This window comes from Rattus norvegicus, chromosome 1, assembly GCF_021556685.1.
Source record: "Rattus norvegicus strain SHRSP/BbbUtx chromosome 1, alternate assembly SHRSP_T2T, whole genome shotgun sequence".
In the NCBI taxonomy this organism is placed as follows: domain Eukaryota; kingdom Metazoa; phylum Chordata; class Mammalia; order Rodentia; family Muridae; genus Rattus; species Rattus norvegicus.
Window position 1 is genome coordinate 153,980,558 of NC_141534.1, and position 23,386 is coordinate 154,003,943.

Genomic DNA, 23,386 nt, shown 5'->3' on the forward strand with positions numbered 1-23,386 from the left:
TCTTTTTTAAACTTAAAATATTCTCATTAAATTTTCACCCATACCTACTATAAAAATCTTAATTTGTTCCATAGGAGTTTAATATTGTAAAGTTTCATCATGGGTAATTTTAAACCATGAATACATTTATGATCTGAATATAAAAGGCTATACATGCTGTAGATGAAAACTGGTGTTGCTGCTTATAAAACAGAAGCTATTCTGAGAGCCTGCAATCTCATTTAGTGAGTGAAATTTCTCTGGGTGCAGTGTCTCTGATTATATTTAGTCAGAGGGTTCCTGAATTCTGCCTTTGCTTTAGGTAATGGAAGGCTTCACTCACTACTAAAGCCGTTGAGGGGTCTTTTAATCCTGTTTATATACGTCCATCCTTCCACTCACTCAAAATTCCTTTGAGTGGGTAAGTAAAATAAATGTTAAGGTCCTGGCTACATTTGCCCTCCTTAGCTGCTCTTCCTTCATGGCTCTGCTCCACTTCCTCTGAGGCCACCATTGTAACATCTGTCTGTTTAAAGTTTTTTCATTGCATTAGAATGACATTTTTCTGGTGTATTTTGTACCAAATAGAGGGGGATTTAGAGAAGTCTATTTAGTTACAAATTACCCAGATCCCTGTAGATGTAAGAGTGATTAATTACGGAATGAAATTATTTTAGTGTAACATAAACCCAAATTATTGAGTTGCATCTAAGAAAAGGAAAGCAGAAAATTAGACTTCCTAAAAGCCCCTCTGAGTGTTAACAGAATAAAGTAGCCTGAAATATACAGGTATTTCCCTTCCTCCCTAACCTACTCATCTGTGAGCACCCCAGATTTGACTTGGCCCAGGAATGGGCTTTTGTATCATTATTCTGACAATATGTGGGGTTTATCATGGCAATTTATTCAGTGTCGTGAATGCCTGATGTTTAGCTTTTACTGTTTGTATAATAAATTCTGTAAATGAAGATGGTATACGGATGATGTGTTTACACATTTATTTAGATAATTCTTCAAGTATAGAGAAACACCTTGAGAAGAACTAACCAAGGCTAAGATTGAGGGTTTTTTTTTTGTATTATTTCAACTTTTAGTACGTTAGAGTATATGGTCCATTTACCAGCATGGAGTAAGGAACATGGTATAGCTATGTGAATGCAGTTCAGCAAAGCCCATCATCTGTATTCACTGTTATGTCACTGAAATCCATAGAAGTTCAGTCATATATCACAGGTACATTGAAAGGCAAATATATTAGTTAAGTACCGAGTTTCAAACTCTGCTTTTCTAGAATTATGAAATTGGATCATCGTTTCCAGTAGAGCCATTTAGACTGAGGAAATCTCATCTTTTAAATTTAAGAAGACATTCTAATGTCCACTGAAGAAGAAATGAGCTAAATGGGGTTTGGAATGGTCTGTACTATTGCATAAATTGTGATTTCATCATTTGACCTGTCAAGTCTTTGTTATGAATTAAGCACTATTATTACTTCCAGTCATTAAGACACTAAAATTTTGACTGGTTTCTTTCAGTTTTATATCTAGTAGATATAAAAACTGAAGAACAGGGCAGAAAATAAAACTTCCCTAGTTGCTCCTTTGGCCTGACAGAGGGCACAGCATTTAGTTTGGCACTTGGAAGGCAAATAGTTCTCTGAGTTTGAGGTCAACCCATGCTAAAGAGAAAGTTTCAGGACAGCTAGGGCTACAAAGAGAGACCCTGTAAATGTAACTTGTATTCTCCTGTTGAAATTGTCATCTCAGAGGCTTACTGCCTCTACCAGCTGACTTAGGCTTAGTTCCAGAAGCTTCACATCTCCATATAAACAATGGTTTCGGCCTCTAGAATCACTACTGAGTAAGCTCACACTTTGTAGTTCTTACTGAACTCTGGCTTGCTGTCTCTGTTCTAGTTCAAACTCCTCTCCAAGATGATTGATTCAGTTTGGCCTCTCAGCCTCTGACAGAGTTGCTGTAATTGGCCTCGAACTTAACTCCGGCAATCTGTTCCTAGCTTCTCATTCTCTAGTTGATTCTGTCTTCACCTGTGTCTAGCTTTTTGTCTCTCTTGGCAGCCTGTCTCTGAACTGTCCCAGTAAAACTGCCTCCTTCCTCTCTACACTGCTCCCTCTAGTAGTTTTTCTTTCCTCTCCTCATGATAATTGGGCATATCTTATTCTGTTAAATCTATTTGTTACTCAATTAGACTTTTAAACATGGGTGTTTCCTTCTGCAAACTAACTTTACCTTCATTGTTTGGGATTAAAGGTGTGTATTAAGGATATGTCTATATTCCAGCTGGATGAGAGAGAAATAGATGATCTTTGGATGTCGCCAGAGCTGCCATATTGCTGGCTTAAAGTACCTCTACAAGACCATGTCTTGAACTATCCCTGACCACAAAAAGAAATATTAAAATATAAGGTTTTATGATTAGTCACACAAAGATGCATCTGCTTAGTCCAAAGAAAGCATTGTCTGCACCCTTCAGCAAAGTTTTCCTCTTATTCTAATCACTCCAAGGGAAGTCAATTACCAAAGCAATCAGGAGTAGACTGCAGCTTTTCCTATCTCATGACAAATGACTCCAAATATTAATAACTTAAAATGTTTCTTAGTTTATACTGCCTATTGCCTGAAGAATTTGAACTCAGCAGTGTCTCATAACAACATAGTGACATATCAGCTTAGGCTGCAATCTCTACGAAAGCTTGGCCAGTGGAACATTTTATCTGAAGTGTTCTGATGTGTTTGTAAGCACAATTTAAATCTCTAATGGTTGCTAGTGAGTTTTCAATGCTCTACCACAAGAACATGTTCCAAAATCAAGCCAAGCAACCTCACACATCTTACATGGAATCTGAAACAAATATATGCTCAAAAAGAAAGCCCTAGTTTTTAATCTATCAATTTTGGAAGTGTTTTAACTTCTATTTGCTGTACTCTATGCCTTACAAAAGAATTGTTAAATCCAGCCATCATTAAAAGAGTGTTTTACATTTCACTTGTGGGAGGAAAGAGTATCAAGGAATTGGGGTAAATGTTTTTATTTTTTAAATACAAACTTAAAATTGCCAAAGAATAGTTGAGGGTTAAATTATTCATATCATTCATTTTATATAGTGTTTATACCATTTTTGAAGAATACTACTCTTGTTAAATCTACTTAAGTAGCTGGGATGGGAATTGGATGGCAAATTTTATTATTTATTGTTAATATAATATAATGTTATAATATATATCATTTTAAATATATCAAATAAAATACAGTATGTTATCATTATATTATGTTATAATTTATATTATATTTAAAATTATCTATAAAGATTTCCATGTTAGATAGTCTATAAATTAAAGAATTTTGACTGAAATTCTGGTCCAATTCCTAATAATATACTCTGAACTCTTTGATAACACAACATGAAAGATAAATCCTTTCATGGAAACATGTCAGTAGCTCATAGATGAGAAAATAATTTCATGTTAAATATATTATTATACAGAAAATAATCATAAATATGAGACAATTATAGATGCAATGAAATTACAATTGCAACTTTAAGAACATTGGAAATCTATTGTAACTTCCTTCTCAAAGGAAAAAAATTACAGCAGCATTCACCCTTGGGGTCATATAATATTATAATGAACATTTTCCTCCAGTAGTGAAAAGAAAACATCTGATAGGCAAACCCATTTACTCTTTGGTCAGTTATCTTTCATTTTTGCTTTAATTACTCTTACAGCAATAATATGCTCTGACCAATCTGGGTCTAATTTTATATCATTTTTAATTAGTCATTATCTTTAATCAGTCCACATTTGCATCCACTCAATATATGTATTTTAGGTTGTAATTGCCTCAGAATCAATTTTGTTTTCCTCCTCTTGAGGTTCAAATCAATAATCATTAACTAGAATTATTTCACTTAAAGCATCATTAAATTTACCAAATTAACTACTCAAATAGGTGGAACCAACACAACAAATAAGCAATTTCACAAGCAGCTGTGTGCTAGTCTCAACCTGAGTATTTATGCAAAATGATTGCTAAAGTAATTCTCTTAAAATGAAAATAAGGCGTGCTCTGCTTACCACATGATTTCATTGTTACCATCACAAAAGTAGGTTATCACAATGGTAACCACATTTCGCCAGTGTGGAAACCAAGACCCTCAGAGCCATGGAGGTGGTGCTCTCTTAAGAGCATTACATCAGAAGGTACAGGAAGTTTACTAGTACCATTAGCAGTTTTAACATTTAGCATCTGATTGATAACAAAGTCAGTTTTCCCCATAACAAAGTAATAAGCATGCTAGTCATTAGCTAATAAACAATATGCATCTAATGGGAAGTTACTTGATAATGATGTTAATGCTACGTTTTTCATCAGTCTCCCACATGTCAATTGAATTTTGCTGAAATCAGCGATCCCCATAATGATTTTCAAGTGGGATCTCTAAACCCATCATTTCCTACAGATTTATTAGCCTGCATGGAAGCCATCTCTCTCCCCAAGATTGTCTTTGTATCTATTTAAATACTTTTATATTCATGCTGTTTCAGGAATTCCTATTTTACTTAGAAGAAAAATCATTATTAGCCATTCGAAATTCCCCAGACTCTCTCTGTAAGATCTGCTTCAAGCTAGGCTCTGAATCTGTTTTATTTGGTCCCTGAATGCTCCCACAGATCAGAGTGCCCTGGATTGTCTTGTGTTTCCTTCTGTCTCAGAACTGACTCAGCCATTTCTGTTCTGGGATACCCAGCTCTCGATACTGAAAATCAACCATTTGGGCACTCTATTCTTTCATGACTCATATATCATTGTATGTATGCTTTTTCAAAAATGTGGGAGGACAAATACATGTTCATATATTCACCTGTTTATTTCTGTATTTTAGACAAGTCTATATCATCCTGGATTGTTGTTCATAATAACATTTTAATTATATTCAGCAAAGACTTTTTAAGGTTTTAAGTCACATTTATGAGTAACACAATATCAAACATATTCTGAGTTCTTCAGTGAACTTCCTTACTGGTTCATTACCTCCTGTATGTCATCAAACTCATTAGCATAAGTTTGAGAGTCACAGTCTCTTTATAATGGTATGTGATCTGAAAGCTCAAATATAGGAAAGTAATAAGGTGAGAGAAAGGAAAACTTCATAAAGAAGCAGGTAGAAAAAAATCCATTTGAAAGTTTAGCCTTAGAATACTATCCATAAGCCCTGGTCTGTTAGGTTGAGACTAGCCTTCTAATGTCACTGCCATGGACTGTGTGTATAGTGTGCATCAGCTTCAGGTTAACCACTTAGTGAGAAGAAAGAAGATGAGAAAAAAAGAAAGGAAATGAAAAAAGAGAAAAAGGAAAAAAGGAAAAAGGAAAAAACAAAAAATAAAGGAAAAAAGAAGAAGAAAAAAAGAAAAAGGATGAAAATGGGCCAGTCAGAAATGTTGCTTCCAAATTTTCAATGTTAACCACATAAGTGTGATACCAAATGACCCCTCATGTCAACATATACATACAAGTCTTGGTTACTTAGCTAGTCTAATTAGTTATATCCTACTGTTATTATGACCTGATTAGTCACTAATCACTGTGCCTTTTTCAATGTACACAGCAAGATTGTTATACTAGTACAAGAAATCAAGCCAAAGTGATAAGCTTCATTTATGAACCAATTTTTATTTAATTTTTATCACATTAATTTAGTGTGTGTGTGTTTGTGTGTGTGTGTGTGTGTGTGTGTGTGTGTGTGTGTGTGTGTGTGTGTGTATCCCAACATTTTCAACGAAATACATGCCTTACCTCTTCTTCCTCTTGGTTGAAGAACTGTCTGAACCACTATACAGTTGGTCTTTTATATTGATGAGCTCTTCTTCCTCAGAATCCACCAACTACTAGTCAAAATAGTAGACAGAAAGTGTCTGTACTGAAAGTGTAATACTTGTTTTATTTATATTAGAAATACAATAAGTATTATGATTCACATATTATATACATAGTATGTGATACTCTCCCTAACCTACATATGAAATATAATACATATGAGTTAGTGCAAATGATATAAATGCAGTATGCAGTTTTATACAACGAACTTAAGCATCTAAGGATGTTGACACCTCTAGGGGATTGCTTCGAAGATGCTTCTCCCTGCATGGATCCTAGGAGATACATGCTATAATGATTGTGTGATCTACTTGTTATAGGAACCAATTTAATTAGTCACTACTAAAATGATGTTTAAACTAATATCTATCTGATAATACATAACAATTGAATGCTTATATAGTCTATTACATACACACTGAGGATGATCAACAACCTACGGTAATCACAGAAAAAGTTCAGGCACAGTTTACCAAGGACATAGAACTATTTTAGGCTCAGAAATCATTAATGAGAAAAATCAGTAAATAAGTGTGTGCTGCCCTCAAAGTCAACAGCATGCATGTAAACACGGAATGAGAAAAGTTGACAATATATTCATGCATAGTAAAGCATCCTGATATGACTATGGTTCAGATTCTATGGTCACCGTGAATGGAAGGATAGACATGACTTTATTTGATATGCTGGATTTCTTTCTTAGTGTTATGATGGACTAACATGAACCATATTCACATGGTACTTCATGCTCATTGTACTGTTATATGTAAACAAATAACTTTTCATGTAGTAATGCATGAACATCCAAGTTTAAACTAAGGTATTGTTATCAATTCTCTATATCATCTTTTGGTAAATAGGACTTATAAGTTATTGTATCCTTGGGGTATATATTTTATTAATACTCAGGAGCTTTTTATTAATGGGAATTGTTTGATCATAGAATTAAGATTGGTTGAACTTAGACCTCAATTTGGGGAATGGAAAAGCTACTGTGGCCAGATGATCTCTGTATAACGAAGATTGTTCAAGTAGTACTTAAGAGTATCTTAGAGGTTTCATTTTCAACTGTGAAAGTGAGGTTCTCTAAGCACTGACATTGTTTCATTTGCAGAGTGACTGCACAGCAATATTTTACCAGCCAGAAAAATGTACAATGGACAGTGAAAATCATAGAAAAATACATATAAATGTTTTATATTGTCTCCCAGGATCCTAATGGGTATGAACAACAGTTAAGTGGCTGAAATGCCTTGTCTCACCCACTTTGCTTTCAGTCTGCTTCATGGCCAGTGAGCCAGTTCCATTCTCCAATTAAGAATACGCAGTTGTCATAGCCCCAGGATTGCCCTCTTCGGCATGATTTTCACAGTGAGGCTGGAATTTCATTTAAAGAATCTAATCTTACTGTCTCATAATACCCACAAAGTTTGCAGTCTCTACCAGCAACCTCAGAACATTTCTGTCACTCCAAAGGAAACCTTTAGCCCATTAACGTGCACTCTCCCTGGTCCTTGGAAACCACTAATTTACTTATCATTTCTGTGGGATGGCCTCTTCTGGACATTTCAAGAAAATGAGATGATATAAAATCCCCCTGCTTACATTTTTATGTTTCATAAGTGTCCGTTAACCTTTTCAGTACAGCAATCCAAACCTCTCTCTCTCTCTCTCTCTCTCTCTCTCTCTCTCTCTCTCTCTCTCTCTCTCTCTCTCTCTCTCTCTCTGTCTGTCTCTCTCTCGACTATACTCTTTCTCTTCCTCCAACTCTTTCCAGATCCTACCCACCCCCCTACCAACTCAATGTGATTACTACCACACCCACCATCTATCTCTCTTCATCCCTATTGACAGCTTCTTGTTCAAACTCATATTTCAAGGACATATTTTTCTTATGTACATTTGTTGGTGTTCAGGTTTGTTTGTTTGTATGTTTTGTTTACCTGTAGGTCTCTGTTCCCTGTATTTGAGCCACATAATAGTGGCTGATTTCTCAAGTAGTGTAACCCATTCTCTAGCTCCCTCTGATGGCATCACCCATTGCAGCTGCACTCTGCTCTACTCTGGCTTCAGATGGCCATCCCACACTCACATCATTCTCTTCTTATCATATGCATTGACAGAGTCTTTTAGTGTCTTGAGAAATGTTGTATTTCTTCCTCTGGAGGTTGGATAGGTATGCAGATGTTGCTGACTTTAATAAATAGAGGACTTTTCACAGTATAAATGTTTTACTCAATGTTTTGATAGTTTGTGACTGTCAAGGAACAGAATGTCTCAGATGTTCAATCACTGTGTAACAAGTTTGTTCAGTAAAAAGTCTCCTGATGGAAACACTTAGATCAGTTTTTTGTAGAATAACTGGTTTACCTAACAAATTATATGACATTGCATTCTCCATATCAGAATTTGTTTTGGTTGACTTAACTGCCTGGCCACAGTTAGCTTTAAGAGACTTGAACATGCTTCTTTTTTTTTTAACTGTAGATGATCATAAACATGGCTAAAATTCCAGGAGTCTGTCTCATTTTGACTTTTAGTGTTTTGACGGCACTCTGTATTAAAGGACAGATTATCTACCCCAGTGTGCTCTTGGTCACTCAGACATCATGTGTAAATTGCCTCCTCCATCTTAGCCATACTTAATATGAACCCAAAAGTGAGACCTTGAGATCTATGTAGTTACTTCATGAGTGCTAATCTTCTGAATCCCGGGACAATGAGTACTCACTTCCATCAAGGCCAACTGTGGCTTTCATGATCAAGTGACCCAAGGTAAACTCCAAATGAGACACTGAAGCAGAAGTGATATAGCCATGAGGAAATTTTGTTTAAATTTAATCCAAAGAATACTAAATATTGATTAGGTTTCCTTTATAATTTCAAGGTTTATAAAGATGTAGAAAGATTATCTTATTTTGATTGCCAATGTGATGAGATTTTAATGACAACAAAACATTAAGCTACATTTCTGTGGCTTTTATGTTTGTAGTTTAAGTGTTTTAGATTATTTAAGCTTATAACTTTCATTTACATTAGATTCTTTTATTCTGTTGCTTACTTTTTAGCTAGAATTTGGGGCAGTGATATAAGGTTCATATTTCTTATCCAACTAAGCATTCGATGCTATAATTTTAAATCTAAACCCTTATTTAGTTGTGTCATAAAGTTCACTGTTAGTATTTTCTTTTTTAGTTTTTAAACATTTTTAGCATTATTTTTCTTTTTAAAAATTATTTTTTTTTACTATAGTGGTTTTCAGTCCTTCCAGTTGTTTCCTCTTTCCCATTCACCCCTCCACAGTTCGTCATCCCATTCTTCTTCCTTTTGATGCAAGAGCATGAAGCCCCCTTCCCCACTCACTTCTCCTTTTCCTGGGGCCTCAAGTCTCTCAAGGATTAAGCAATCTTCTCCCAATGAGGCCAGACCAGGCAGACCTCTTTAGTACATATGCCAGGGCCCTCGACCTGCCCGTGTGTACTCCTGGTTGGTGGCTCAGTTTCTGGGAGCTCCCTGGTGTCTAGGTTAGTTGAGGCTGCTGGTTCCAATGGGGTCGCCCTCCCTTTCAACTTCAGTTTTTCCCCTAATTCAACCATAGGGAACCCAGAGTTCAGTCTAATGGTTGCGTGTAATTATCTGTGTCTGTCTCAGTCAGCTGCTGGTAGAGACTCTCAGAGGACAGCCATGCTATGTATGCTCCTATCTGTAAGCATACCATAGAATCAGTAATAGTATCAGGTCTTGGTGTGCCCTTTCTCCCATTAGATGGATCCCAATTTGTACAGGTCATTGGACGATCCTTTCCGTATCTTCTCCATGTTTGTCACTACAGATGTTTTAGACAGGGACAATTCTGGGTCAGAAATTTTGATTGTGTGTTAGTAACTCAGTCCCTCCACTCGAGTCCTTGTCTATCTACTGGAGGTGGAATTTTCAAGCTTATTCTCCCCAATTTTGGGCATTTGAGCTAAGATCACTCCCATTGAGCCCTGAGGATCTCTCACCTCCCAGGTTCTAGTACTTTCTAGAGGGTCTCCCCAACTTCCATCCCAAGGCTGCTCATTTCCATTGTATTTCCCTGGAACTCTGGCCTTCTCTCCTGCCCCCTCCCATGCCTAATTCTGTTACTCCCCTCTCCCACCCATGTCCCTACCTCCCTTTGCCTACATTGAATGTTTGCTTCCACCTTTTAGGATGAATTGAAACATCCTCGCCTGTGTTATTCCCCTTGTTACCCTTCTTTTTTTTCTTTTCTTTTCTTTTTTTCGGAGCTGGGGACCGAACCCAGGTCCTTTCGCTTGCTAGGCAAGCGCTCTACCACTGAGCCAAATCCCCAACCCCCCTTGTTACACTTCTTATGCTCTGTGGGTTGTATCCTAGGAATTCTGTACTTTTAACCTAATATCCACTAATCAATGAGTACATGCCATTCATGACCTTTTGGGTCTGAGTTACCTCACTCAAGATGATATTTTCTAGTTCTATCCATTTGTCTGCAAAATTCCTGAAGTCCTCACCTTTAAGAGCTGAATAGTATTCCACTGTGTAAATGAACCACATTTTGTGTATCCATTCTTTGTTTAAGGGACATCTGGGTTGTTTCCAGCTTCTGGCTATTACAAATAAGGCATGACATAGCAGGGCATGACTCCTTGTGGTATGGTGGGGCATCTTTGGCCCAAGAGTGGTATACCTTGGTCTTCACAGAGAATTATTTCCAACTTTCTGAGGAACTGTCAGATTGGTTTCCAGACTGGTTGTACCAGTTTGCAATCCCACCAGCAATGGAGGAGTATTTTTCTTTCTCCAGATTCTTGCCAGCATGTGTGGTCACTTGAGTTTTTGATCTTCGCCATTCTGATTGTTTTAAGGTAGAATCTCAGGATAATTTTGATTTGTATTTATCTGATAACTAAAGACTTTGAACATTCCTTTAAGTGCTTCTCAGACATGTGAGATTCTTCTGTTGTGAATTCTCTGTTTAGCTCTATACCTCATCTTTTAATTGGATTATTTGGATTTTTTTTGAGGCTAACTTCTTGACTTCTTTATAGGTTTTGGGTACTAGCACTCTATCAGATGTAGGTTTAGTGAATAATACTTTTCCCAATCTATAGGTACATAATTTGTCCTACTGATTGTGACTTTTAGCTTAAAGAAGCTTTCCAGTTTCATGATGTCCCAATTACCAATTCTTAGAGCCTGAGCCAAGGGTATTCTTTTCATGAAATTTCCCGCTGTGCCCATGAGTTTAAGGCTCTTTGCTCCTTTCTTTTCTATTAGATTCAGTGTATCTGGTTTAATGTTGAAGTCCTTGATCCACTTGGACTTGAGTTTTGCACAGGGTGATACATATGGATCTATTTTCATTCTCCTACACAGAGACCACTAATTATATCAGCACCATGTGTTGAAAATGCTTTCCTTTTTTCACTGTTTGTTTTTTGATGTCTTTGTCAAAGATCAAGTGTCAATAGTTGTTTGCATTTACCTCTGGATAGTAGATTCTATTGCATTGATTGACCTGTCTGTCTCTGTACCAATACAAATGTGAATTTTATCACTATCACTTTGTAATACAGCTTGAGGTCTGGGATGACGATTTTCCTGGAAGAGATTTTATTGTTGAGATTTGTTTTGGCTTTCCTTGGGTTTTTCTTTTCTATATGAAGTTGAAAATTGCTCTTTCCACATTTGTGAAGAATTTGTTTGAAATTTGATGGGGATTGCACTGAATCTGTAGATTGCTTTTGGTAAGATGTCCATTTTACTGTGTTAATCCATGAACATGAGAAATCTTTCCATCTCCTGAGGCCTTATTTAAATTCTTTGTTCATGGAATTGAAGTTCATGTCATACAGATCTTTTGCTTGCTTGGTAAGGGATACAAAAGATGTTTTATACTGTTTGTGGCTATTGTGAAGGGTGTTGTTTCCATAATTTCTTTCCTGTGTCTTTTATTTTAGGAATTGAGTCCATCAATGTTGAGAAATATTAAAGACAGATGATTGTTAATTCCTATTATTTTTGGTGTTGTATGTGGTATTATATGTGTATGATTCTCTTCTTTTGGGTATTTTTCATGAAAAGTTTACTTTCTTGTGCTTTCTTTGGTATTGTATTTTCTTTGTATTGCAGATTTCCTTCAAGTATCATTTGTAGGGATGGAGTAGCAGAAAAATACTGTTTAAGTTTGGCTTGTCATGGAATATCTTGGTTTCTCCATCTATAGTGATTGAGAGTTTTGCTGTGTATATTTGCATTCTAATATGCTTTGGATCTGCCTTTCACAGTCTCTGTTGAGAAATCTGGTGTAATTTTGACAGGTCTGTTTTTATATTTTACTTGTCCTTTTCCCTTTACAGCTTTTAATATTCTTTCTTTGTTCCATGCATTTAGTGTTTTGATTATTATATAATGAGTCTATTTTCTTTTCTTATCTAATCTATTTGGTGTTCTTCAGGCTTCTTGTACATTTATGGTTATCTCTTGTTTTAGGTTTGGGAAGTTTTCTTCTATGATTTTGTTGAAGATGCTTTGTACCCCTTTGAGCTGGAATTCTTCACTCTTCTTCTATTCCTATTATTCTTAGGTTTGATCTTTTCACTGTGTCCTCAGTTTCTTGGGTATTTTTGGTTAGGAGCTTTTAATAGTTTGCAGCTTCTTTGACTGAAATCTCAATATTGTCTATGTAAAGTTCTATACCCGAGAGTCTTTCTTCTATTTCTTTTATTCTGTTGGTGATGCTTGCATTTGTAGCTCTTGATCTCTTTCTTAAGTTGTCCTTCTCTATATTTGCCTCCATTACTGTTTTCTTTAGTGTTTCTATTGTGTTTTTAGGTCTTGGTCAGTTTCATTAAATTCCCTCTCCTGCTTGATTGTATTTTCCTGTATTTCTTTAAGGGAATTATTTGTTTCTTCTTTACATGCTTCTACATGTTTGCCTGTGATTTTCTGCATTTCTTTATGCGATTTCTTTATATTCTCCTTAAAGGGCTCTATCTTCATGAGACGGGATTGTAGGTCATTATCTTGCTTTCCAGGTGTGTTAGCATATCCAGAGATTGCTATAGGAAGAGAACTGGGCTCTAATGGTGCCGAAGTGCATTGGACTCTGTTTCTTATGATCTTGTGCTTGCTTCCCACCCTCTGGTTATCTCTGTTCTTAACTGGTCTGGTTATCTCTGACTAGAGTCAGTTTCCTTGGAGGCAGGTAGAGCTTTGTGATATTGGTTAGAGCCAGTCCCCTTTTAGACAGGCAGTGCTCTCTCTAATTAGGTTTCTCATCTGTATATCTGATTAGAGCAGGTCTCTTGTGTCTCCAGTTACTGCAGACCTCCTGGGATGAAGACAGGCTGTAGGGTGTGGGAGGTTACATGGCCAGGTGACTTGGCCTGGGTGAGGAAGCAGCCTGAAAGAAAAGTGGAGCTCTGGAGCTGGGGTGTGTCAGCTGAGCTCTGGGGTGTTCCAACTGTTGTAGGTATTTGGGTAAGATTCTCACCAGTGGCTTTGGTTACTGTGAACCTCCTGGGATTCATGAGTCTGTAGGGTGTGGGCGAGTTTCACAAGCTGCTCCTTTGGCACTGGTAGCAAAACAGACTGGAGGAAGGTCATATCAATATTTTCAAACCATTCAATTTTATTCCTTTAGATGTCCTTTCTTCATTTCTGGATTATTATATGTATATTGCTTACTTTTCAAATGTTTCAGACTTTCCCGGATATTTTCTTTGTTTTCATTTTTAGGTCAATTACATTATGATCCAACGATCCACTTAGTATGACTTTTAGTGTTGTAAGCTGATATACTGGCAAATCACTCAGTATATGGTCCAGTGCGATGCACTTGAGAACATTATGTATTGGACATTTTGATACTATTTTCCATGAAATGAAATTTAGGTCAAGATGGTAATGTGTTCATGAGGTCTTCCTTTCACTTCTTGACACTTTGGTTACTTGTTCTGTCAGTTATCGATAAAGAATATTGAAGTCTCTAAATTCAGAATCATCTCATGGGCTTATATGTATCTCCCTTAGGAATAACAAATTTTGATTTATTTTGAGATCATGATTTCATTTTTTTTCTGTACTACCCAAGTCCCCAGATTATAAACATGCATATACCATGCCTTGTTCTAAGAGGTTTATTAGAATTCAAAGCACGATACAAAATGGGATCTCTTGGCATTTTGGAACTGTCCTGTAGGACAACTCTGGGTTTTCAATTCCTAATGGACTTCCTTGAAGGACTTCCAATCCAGAATCTAAACAAAAAATTCATTTCACAGACTGACTTAGAGGGAAACAAATGCTCAAGCTGTGTGTGCCTGAAGTCCCAAGGAAACTCCTAGACTCCATGGTACAAAGAGGTACAACAGCAGGCGTCCAATTCCAGATATCTCTTGCTACTTCTGGCTGCTGCCTCTCTCCTTGAGCTCCAAGTGTATGACAGAACTCCTAGCCATGTTGAAGTAAGCTAGTTAGAATCCTTGATGAAAGTGCTTTCATACTGTAGTTACTGTTTCTCCTGAAAGCATGCCCATTGCTTCATGGATCTTCACTTTGATGATGGAGACTTGGTCTGTGAATGGAAGAGTAAAGACTAGACCCTGCTCATTCATCTTCCATTCTGTCTTATCCTGCATGTTGGGAACTTGCAATTTGATGGATACTGGACCCTTATTTCTGTGCATGAACTCTTCCTCAGGCATGAGGTTGACCTTGGTCTTTCATTCCTTGGATGGCAGCTCATCTTCAATAGGAAGTGGGGAGTTTACAAGAGGCTTTGGAACTGAGATTGAAGCCACAGGGGAAGCAGACACCAGGGCTGTTGGTACAATCATGGGAGTGAGCAGGGTGCTGTGATGGGAGATGCTACAGGAGGCATAGGTACCACATTGATCCTAGGTGTGTGAATGAAGGATGGCATAGGGGCAATCACTAAACCTGGGGGCAGCCAGACCACAGATGCCATGGGTGACTGAGGCATGACAGGTACTTCAGATGCAACAGTGGTAAGAACTGGAGGTTGTATAGCAGGTGGCCAGGACATTGATGTGATAGTGGACACTGAGCTTGGGATATTGATGACTGAAGTTGAAGGCAGTGCCTGCTGAGGGATTTTATTGGTCCAATCTTCTCCTTAGTGTTTTCTTATGGTACCAGGCCCTTGGTCTTATGGATGACCTTAATCTGCTCTTGGAGGGTGATGTTAGCCTGAGCTTCCTGCTGGGTCCAGGCCTGAATGGCCATCCCAAGTCACCTTTGCCTCCAGTTTCTGAATCTCCTCTTCACCAACCTTCTTACCAATGGCTGTCTCTTCTACCCAAAAGATATCAGTATGTTACTTAGCCAACTACTCTAAGCTGCTCTCAATATCCAGACCTAGTGTATAAACCTCATCATCACCGTTTCTCTCTTGGATGGAGCGATCCTGTTGCTACTGCCAGCGGAGGTCAAGAATCCCAATGTGCATGTGTTCTTGCCTTTTGCTAGCAGGGATCTTCTCCCCAGTGATGGAGGATATAAGATACTTATCAAGAGCAGGAGCTGGAGGAAGGGGTTGGGAAGCTTTGGGACCTTAGTCCTTTTACACCATGGCTTGGTCTCGAGTCGGGGGCAGAGGTGGAGGAATGGATGCCTCTAGGGTTAGAGGCACTCTCTGTCCTTCTTCAGCACTTGAACCAGTCCAACTAACACTGCAATGGGCAGCTGTGAATAGGAAGTCCTAGGATTTAGTAGTTTCTCAGTTCCATGAAGCCAGTTTTTTGAGCTGGTCTTTTGTAGAAGTAGGTACCAAGAGATGTGCTGGCAAGTAAGTGCAAGCAGTTGAAGAAGAATCTTCCTTCTTCCAATGTCTTTATGTAGGCTTCCAGCAGAAGTTATGGCTCAGATTAAGGTGTGTACCACCACTCATGGATCTAAAACTTGCTTTGTCCCAGACTGACCTTGAACTCAGACATCTGCTTGCCTCAGTCTCCTGAAATTAAAGCTATGCACTACCTTGCTTGCTCCTAAGATTTTTATGGCCACTATGCCTCAATATTTTCATATCAAGATCCAGGTCAGAAATCTGTCTTCCAACCTAAAGATCTTTCTCACAGGTATGCTGTCCATTTATGGATTGTAGTTCATTCCAGATGGAATCAAGTTGATAACAGGAATAGCCATCACAGAAGGTCTGTGTCAAGTTCAAGAGCATATAACATGGACTTTTTCTATAATGTCCAGTGTACCAGTGACCATACAGGTGATCGCTCTAAGGGAACTAACATTATCACTATAGAGGCAGCAAGTAAAATTGTTATTTTTTTTGAGGTTTTCTGACTCCCAAAGCAGGGTAGGAGCCCTTTCTTCTCTCTATTCAACCTTCAAGGCCCCCTCGCTCTCAAACAACTTGGCTTATATCCCAGCTAGTTTGCCCATTGCGATTCAGTCACCACTAAAAACACATTTTCAAAACTCTAAAACCAACTACATGACAATTTCCAATCTCTGACCAATCTCTGAGATAGCTACTGTCTGGACCCTTTGGAATGCAAAAAGAAAGTGTCACAGTGATAATATAAGAATAAATATCAGATTAGTAGAGAAAACTAACATGAGCATGGATGCTTACTTCATGGGCTTCACTAGCACCACAAGTAGTGTTTGAATCATGATATAATTTGCTTTTAATAAATGTCCAATCCATCCTTTTTATCCCTATTCTATATTGACAACAATGAAATAAACAAGAACAATGTGGATAGATGAGAGATAGGGAAGAATATTGGGCATTTTTGTTCCTGCTCCATTACACAGGTAAGGCAAGGCAGGATGAGCTTAGAGTGCTTTTGGTATTCCAGAGTTGGGAAAGCAGAGTGTATGGAGACCTAAAGGATCTCAAGAGTGAAGAGCAGGTGATTGGAGGCGTGTCTCCAGGAAGAGAGAGGAGTGGTTTGCAGGGGCACAACAGTGGAAGTTTGGAGAAATACTGCTTTGATTGGAGGAGGTCAGGCTTGAGGGAGGAACTATGGAAGTTAAGCCTGTCTGGCTGATCAAAAAATATCTTCCAGAGAGCCTGTTGCTCCTGGGATCCCTCAAACTCTAAGCTGGGCACCCAGGCTGCTGCCATGGTAACAGTGTACCTCTGAGGTCATGATCTTAATGCATATAAAAATCTAGCTTTCATAAAGCATAACTTGGAGAAATGACCATAATGTAACATTTAATTCTAAATGTAATTTCTTGGTCTAAATTCCACTTTGATATTATTATTGTTACACTAGCTTCTCCATCTATTATGGTGACTGTATTTATATTCTTTTACTTTTATCTTAAACCAGTGACTATAATAAAATTGTCACAGTGTGTAGGCACCTCCATTATAATATAGTGAATCGATAATGTTAATGTGATGGCTTGTAGGGTGTTGTTTTGAGAAGGACATGGGTCATGAGTGGGGAGTGTTCATAAATATGACTGATAGGTGACATTAAATATATAGTTCATCCTTTTTCGGGAATGTGAGGAAATGTCAGAAGAAGGACATCACCAGAATCTTCCCAGGCTGTTGCTTGATCTCAGGCTTCCAAATCCAAATCTGAAATAATTTCCTTAGTTTGTAGACCACCTACATTATGGTATATTGTCACAATCTTCAGAACTAAAATAAGACACATACTTTTTATGCATTTCATATCAAATGTAACAAGTGGGGGAAGGGGAGATTTGAAACAGAATTTCATGTAGCTCCAGGCCAGCCTTGAATTCACTCTGCAGCCAAAGATGATGCATTAAGTCCCAAAGATAGGATGACAGGCTTTCATCACTACTGATTTCCAAGAAGTCGATTATCAACTGGTATGCTTTGACCATGACTACCCAATAACGCAGACTTGTTTGGATTACATTTTATTAAGTAATTTTGTACCAGTTCAACATAAATGCATGTGAGCAATTCGTTTCATTTTTCTTACTCTTGTGACTTCTCTTGTCAACATAGAATTTTAAAAAGAACTTTGAGATTGTTGTTTTTGATTCTAGCATTTTAAATCTCTCTTCCAGCTTTCATGATTTCTGAACAGAAGTCTTTGTAATTTCTATTCTGATTCTACTTATTTAATTTTACATTATTATTTGACTATCTTGAAAAACTTGTCTTCATCTTTTGTTAGCAGATTTAGAATATAATATGATTAAATGATATCTTATTATTTATTCTGCTATCCTTACACTTCTTGAATGTATAATTCAATGCCTATGAGTAATTTCACTATTATTTTGCATCATATTGTGAAAATAATTATTATTGTATCAACTTTAGCCAGGTTGTTGCTCTGTGTTGCATTATTTTCCCTAAGAACATATATCTAAGTGTCTATCATTAATAATAACAGACCAACAAAATTATTTGACTCCAATCTAATTTGGTAAACCGACACAAAATATAGCTCTCATCTTGAGTCAACTATGACTTATGTTGTCATTGTCCAGGAACATAGATTCAGGTTATCTAAAATAACAATTTCCAATGTAGAACATTTTGCAAAGTTTACAAACTAAGACCTTTATTCCCCCACCACTTTATCAGTGGAAACAACTGTAGGTATATCAGAGATAAGCAATGAAACCTTTGAAATAGATCTGTATGCTATCTGATGGCATTCTTACTTTTGGAGGTGGTAGAAGTTAGCAGTATCCTAATTTCACATATTCTAGAGGTCTCAACTGTTAGTTACAAAGATCTTAGATCAAGCATAGAGATCAGAAATAAATGGTTTCAAAGTGGATAAAGATAGCTCAAAGTATTTTCATTATTCCCCTGTAATAGTCCACTCTTCACAATAAAGTTCTAATCTATCAGTCAGTCTTAAAGAAATAGATGTGGCCTTTTCTTGTGAATATCAGCTCACAGACACTTAACAAACACTACCTAGTGATTACATGAACCGTTCAAGCGCAGTTGAATTTCCTGAAAGTTTTATCCCAGCATAGTTGGGAATTCACAGAAGCTGCATTAACAGTCTCATTTTCAGTCAACCTTAAACTTTGTATTGTCTGTAGTACTTACTCAGTCCATTTGTAATTGAAAAGCAGAGGAAATAGCCTTTAGGATCTCAAGTGATGACATCATGACTAAAATGTAGTGGTAAATACTAAAAAAAACAAACAAACAAACAAACAAAAAAACAAAGAATCTACCAACCCACACTAGTGCCTGCTTCATTGGGACACATGGCATTTTCAAGGTAATTTCATTTCAATCAGCAAAGTATCTCAACTGCTAAGATCCCAATCTCCTCATGCTGCCTCAGGCTATTCTGAGCCTGGCAGCAGCCCCCTCTTGCAACTGTCTTGTTAAGGACTCTCCTAACATTTCTAGCATCCACCTCCTGTGGTTATAGTCACAATTCCCAGTAACCTGTTAAAATCAAAACTCAATAAGCTTGTAATTTGGCAATCAGATTTATATCTTAAATTCCCATTCCACCAAACTTCCACACAATAAATTCACAACCAATTGATAATGATATAAATTGCCCACTTAGGTAAGATAAATTGTCCTATTAAATTCCATCCCTTATGGAATGTTCCTAACTGCCTGTGGACCTTTAAGGCCACACAGATCTGGATCGTCCTCCTCCTCCATCTTGGCTCTTCTTCTGTCTCCTCTCTCTCCTCCCTTCAAAACTCTGTTTCTGCCTTACTTTTTAACTGCCCAATCACAGGCCTTGTCTTACCTTGTGCCTGCCTTCACCTGCGTAAAGACAACAATCTACACTGAAACACCTCTTCTATCAGGGAACATTAATATCTATGACTATAGTGACTTATTGATTTAATGACCTTGACTGTGGAGCCAAACTCTTGCTAGTTACCATAGCAATTTAACTTCACACTGGCAAAGTACTCAACTGATACAAGGAGGAAACGGGCATACTACAATACTCTGACACCATACATCTCCTAGACTGAAAAAAATTTTAGGTGTTGTTGGCTTGACTTATTATACTGGGAATAGTACTTCTAAATATTTTCCATTCCAAAAACAGAATATAGACTTTAAAATGATCATAAGTTTGTACAATTCATTATTTGCAAACTTCTCTATAAATCCCATGTCTCCTGAGTATTCTTCTCTCTCAGAAAAAAAAATCTGGCTATCTTAGAATTAATTTAGTATCTGGCTTGGGTGAGTGCCACCCTTGATTTGACTTTTGCCATTATGATGCTCCAATATCTGATTATTTTTAACAAAAAGCCTGAGTTATACATTCTGTTCTCTAGCTAAAATGTTTTTAAAGAGCTGTCTAGATTTATATGCATTCTAAGATATAAAAATCAATCCACCTTTCTAACCTAATGTGTAAAAAAAATTCAGATTGTCTACCAGATAGATTATGTTCTGAATTCAGAGATGAACATTCAGATCTGTTTTATCTAAGCGGTATTAACTTTTATGTAGATCAGTATTTCCTGGACATTTACTAAAAAATGAAATAAGAACCAAATATACAGTAAAACAAAAAAAATAGTAATTTTCTTTTGAGTGTAGACTCTCAGGAATGGAATTATTTTGCAAACAATGAGATATTCATTTCCAAATATTTGCCACAACAGAGTAAGTTATGCTTTATCTCAAAGCAATGCTATATAGTTTCTCTTCTGTTCAATGAGCTATTTCATCTTAGATACTGAAATATAAATGTTAATGCAGTTAATAAATTAAATGTGGCTTAAATGCGACATAAAATCAAGCTTCAACCTAGAAGAGGTTCATCAGCAAAAATCCCTCAGTGGTCTAGATCTTTAATCCAAATATTCTGTCATCTGTAGAAGGTTGCATTAACCTCTTTATTCTAAGGCAACTCAGTCACATAGCGTGCTTCCAGCCAAAAGAGACAAAAGAGAGATTATGATTTCTTTAAAACAAAATACAAAATAATCGATGCATTCCCATTCAATTATAAAGCTTACATAAAATTTAAGATGTAAGTAGTGATTGAAGGAGACTTCAATATATGACCTTGATTTTTTTATTAAGTATATAACTAGATATTAATTGGTGACTTTATCATCATGACAGCATAGAATAATGGATATTGAAAATTCCGAACCCTATCACATACGTCGTATTATTAACATAAATGTGTGTAGTGGTTTAAATATGCTTGGCCCAGGGAATGACATTGTTATGAGGTGGATCTTATGGGAGTAGGTGTGGCCTTGTTAGAAGAAGTGTGTCACTTGGTTGAACTTGTTGATCCTCCTCCTAGATGTCTAGAAGACAGTCTTCTGGAAACAGTCTGCTCAAGGTGTAGAATACTCAGTTCCTTCTACAGCAACATGGCTACCTGCTTGCTGCTATGCTTCCTTCCCTGATGATAATGGACTGAAACTCTGAAAATGATATCCAGTCCCAATTATAACATTATCCTTTATAAGAGTTGCCTTAATTATTGTGTCTCTTCACAGCAGTAGAAACCCTAGCAAAGGCAGAAATTGGTACCAGGGACTAGAATATTGCTATGATAGGCCTAAACATGATTTGTTTAGAAGAGTGTGGATTTTGGGACTTCGGATTTGAAAAGCAATGGAATGCTTTAACTGGGGCTTAATTAGGATCCCAGTAAGAATATGGAATACTTTGTTGCTGAGGGTGATTTGAACTGTAAAAGCCTGGTCCTAGATGTTTCAGAGGAGAAGAATTTTAGTATGTGGCCTAGAGATCGTTCTTGTGATAGAGACTTTGTGACCTTGTCAAAAAGCTATGTTTTAGAAAGGAAAATATACAAAATGTATGGTTCAAAGAATAAACAGGTACCACAAAGGTAAATCAAGCTGAATCCTATGTTCAAGGACATAAACGATTTAAGGAAGTGATGACCTTAGGGAAAGACTCCATCCAGCAAAATTTACTGTTTATACCTTTGCAGTGAAGCAAGAAATAGTTTTATCTACGTTTTTTGTTACCAGTTTTTTTTTTTAATTTGGACCTTTAATCTGGAATCAACTAAAAACAAGAAATGGAGCATGTCCCGGCATGCGGGAACATCAATGGAGACCCTGGAGAGGGGAGTGGGATGGAGGGAACAAGAGACACGAGAAATGGAGACAAGACAGTATTCTGATCAAGTCTCATTTAATCAAGCAAAAAGCACTTGCTTATAAGCAGAACAAATCACACAACACAAACTGGTAGCCAGGGTAATGATAAACATATGTTACATCAGAAACCAATGGCGTAAGTTTTGATTTCCCAGAAACTTCTTACCTACAATAAGTTTCAATATCCTGAAATCTCTAACAATAGAGTGAAACTCATTCTTGTGTAGAAGCAAGCTAGCAGAATGTTTCCAGTATTCTTGGCCGGCGGTAACCCCCATGTATGCTACTTGGAAACAAGGGCCCATGAAGCAGAAAACACCTAGCTCAGGCAAAGAACACACACACTTGAGATCCAGATCTTGAGGCTGGAAGACAGCTTTTGATCCAGAGCTTGAGAAATAGTGGACATGAAAGACTGACATCCAGACTGGTGGTAGTACATACCTTCAAGGCCAGAACGTAGGAGAAAGCAGCATACAGATCTCTGAGTGTGAGGTCAATCTATGGAACAAGTCCAGGAAAGCTAAGGTTAGGCAGTGAAGGAGTTGGAAAACTGAAAGTTGGTAATGATGTAATAGAACAAGGGGGGCAGCTCAGCAAGCAGTAGAATATGGCAGCTTCAGCCTTGTAGTTCTGGCCTTAGAGTCAAGAATAGAAGAGACTACCAGACAATTGATGCTGGTTAACTGGAGCTAAGAAATTAGCAGTGATCAAGAAGAATAACCTGCATCACTAAGGTGAAATATTCTTGGAAATGTTTTCTGGGAGCACAAAGGGCTATCTTCTAAGGTTGTACCTCCTGCTGCAGCTGGACTTAATAATGTATAAGAATCACACAGCTGGTACTGGTTTTGAAGACATGAAGGAGTCATGGAGAACAGCTGAGGCTTGGCACTGTGAAAGGCAAGTAAAGGCCACTTTGACAGTGTAGCCTCAGTTGCAGTTGACAGCCCAGAAGTAAAATCGACATGCAAAGGAGTTGAGGCTTGGCACCATGAAGAGAGCCTGTGAGAGGCTACTGGTGAAGACCAGTTGCAGTAGAAGATGCCAGCATATTGGAGATGCTAGTATCATTGAGTGACCACCAAGAACAACAGCAATAGAGTGGAGTCAACCAGAACTTAGAGTGCTGCAATGGGCATACCTGGAGAAGTAACGCAAGTCATTTGGATGAGCCTAGAAGATTGTGTTTGGAACCCAGACATTCGAAGAAGGAGGTGTAGCATTGAAGTTGGATTGGAGACCATAGGATGCTAAGTATGCCAGAGCTGTGTGATACCTGATGAGGAGAGCTGCTATCAGGGAGTGGAAACAGCCCAAGAGCAAAAATTGTGTTACAGTCAACAAAGCTGAAGGGAGTTGAGCACTTAGTTTGCCCAGCTGGTTTTTGGTTTAGCTTTGTTCCAATGTATAC

The 23,386-nt window shown here is 37.5% G+C and overlaps 1 protein-coding gene and 1 pseudogene across 6 annotated transcripts in view; one reads left to right on the top strand and one right to left on the bottom strand.

The window, feature by feature from the left end:
• Grm5 (glutamate metabotropic receptor 5) overlaps positions 1–23,386 on the top strand; it is a 561,776-nt gene that overhangs the window by 101,465 nt on the left and 436,925 nt on the right.
• Positions 14,286–17,739, bottom strand: Sf3a1-ps1 (splicing factor 3A subunit 1, pseudogene 1; annotated as a pseudogene).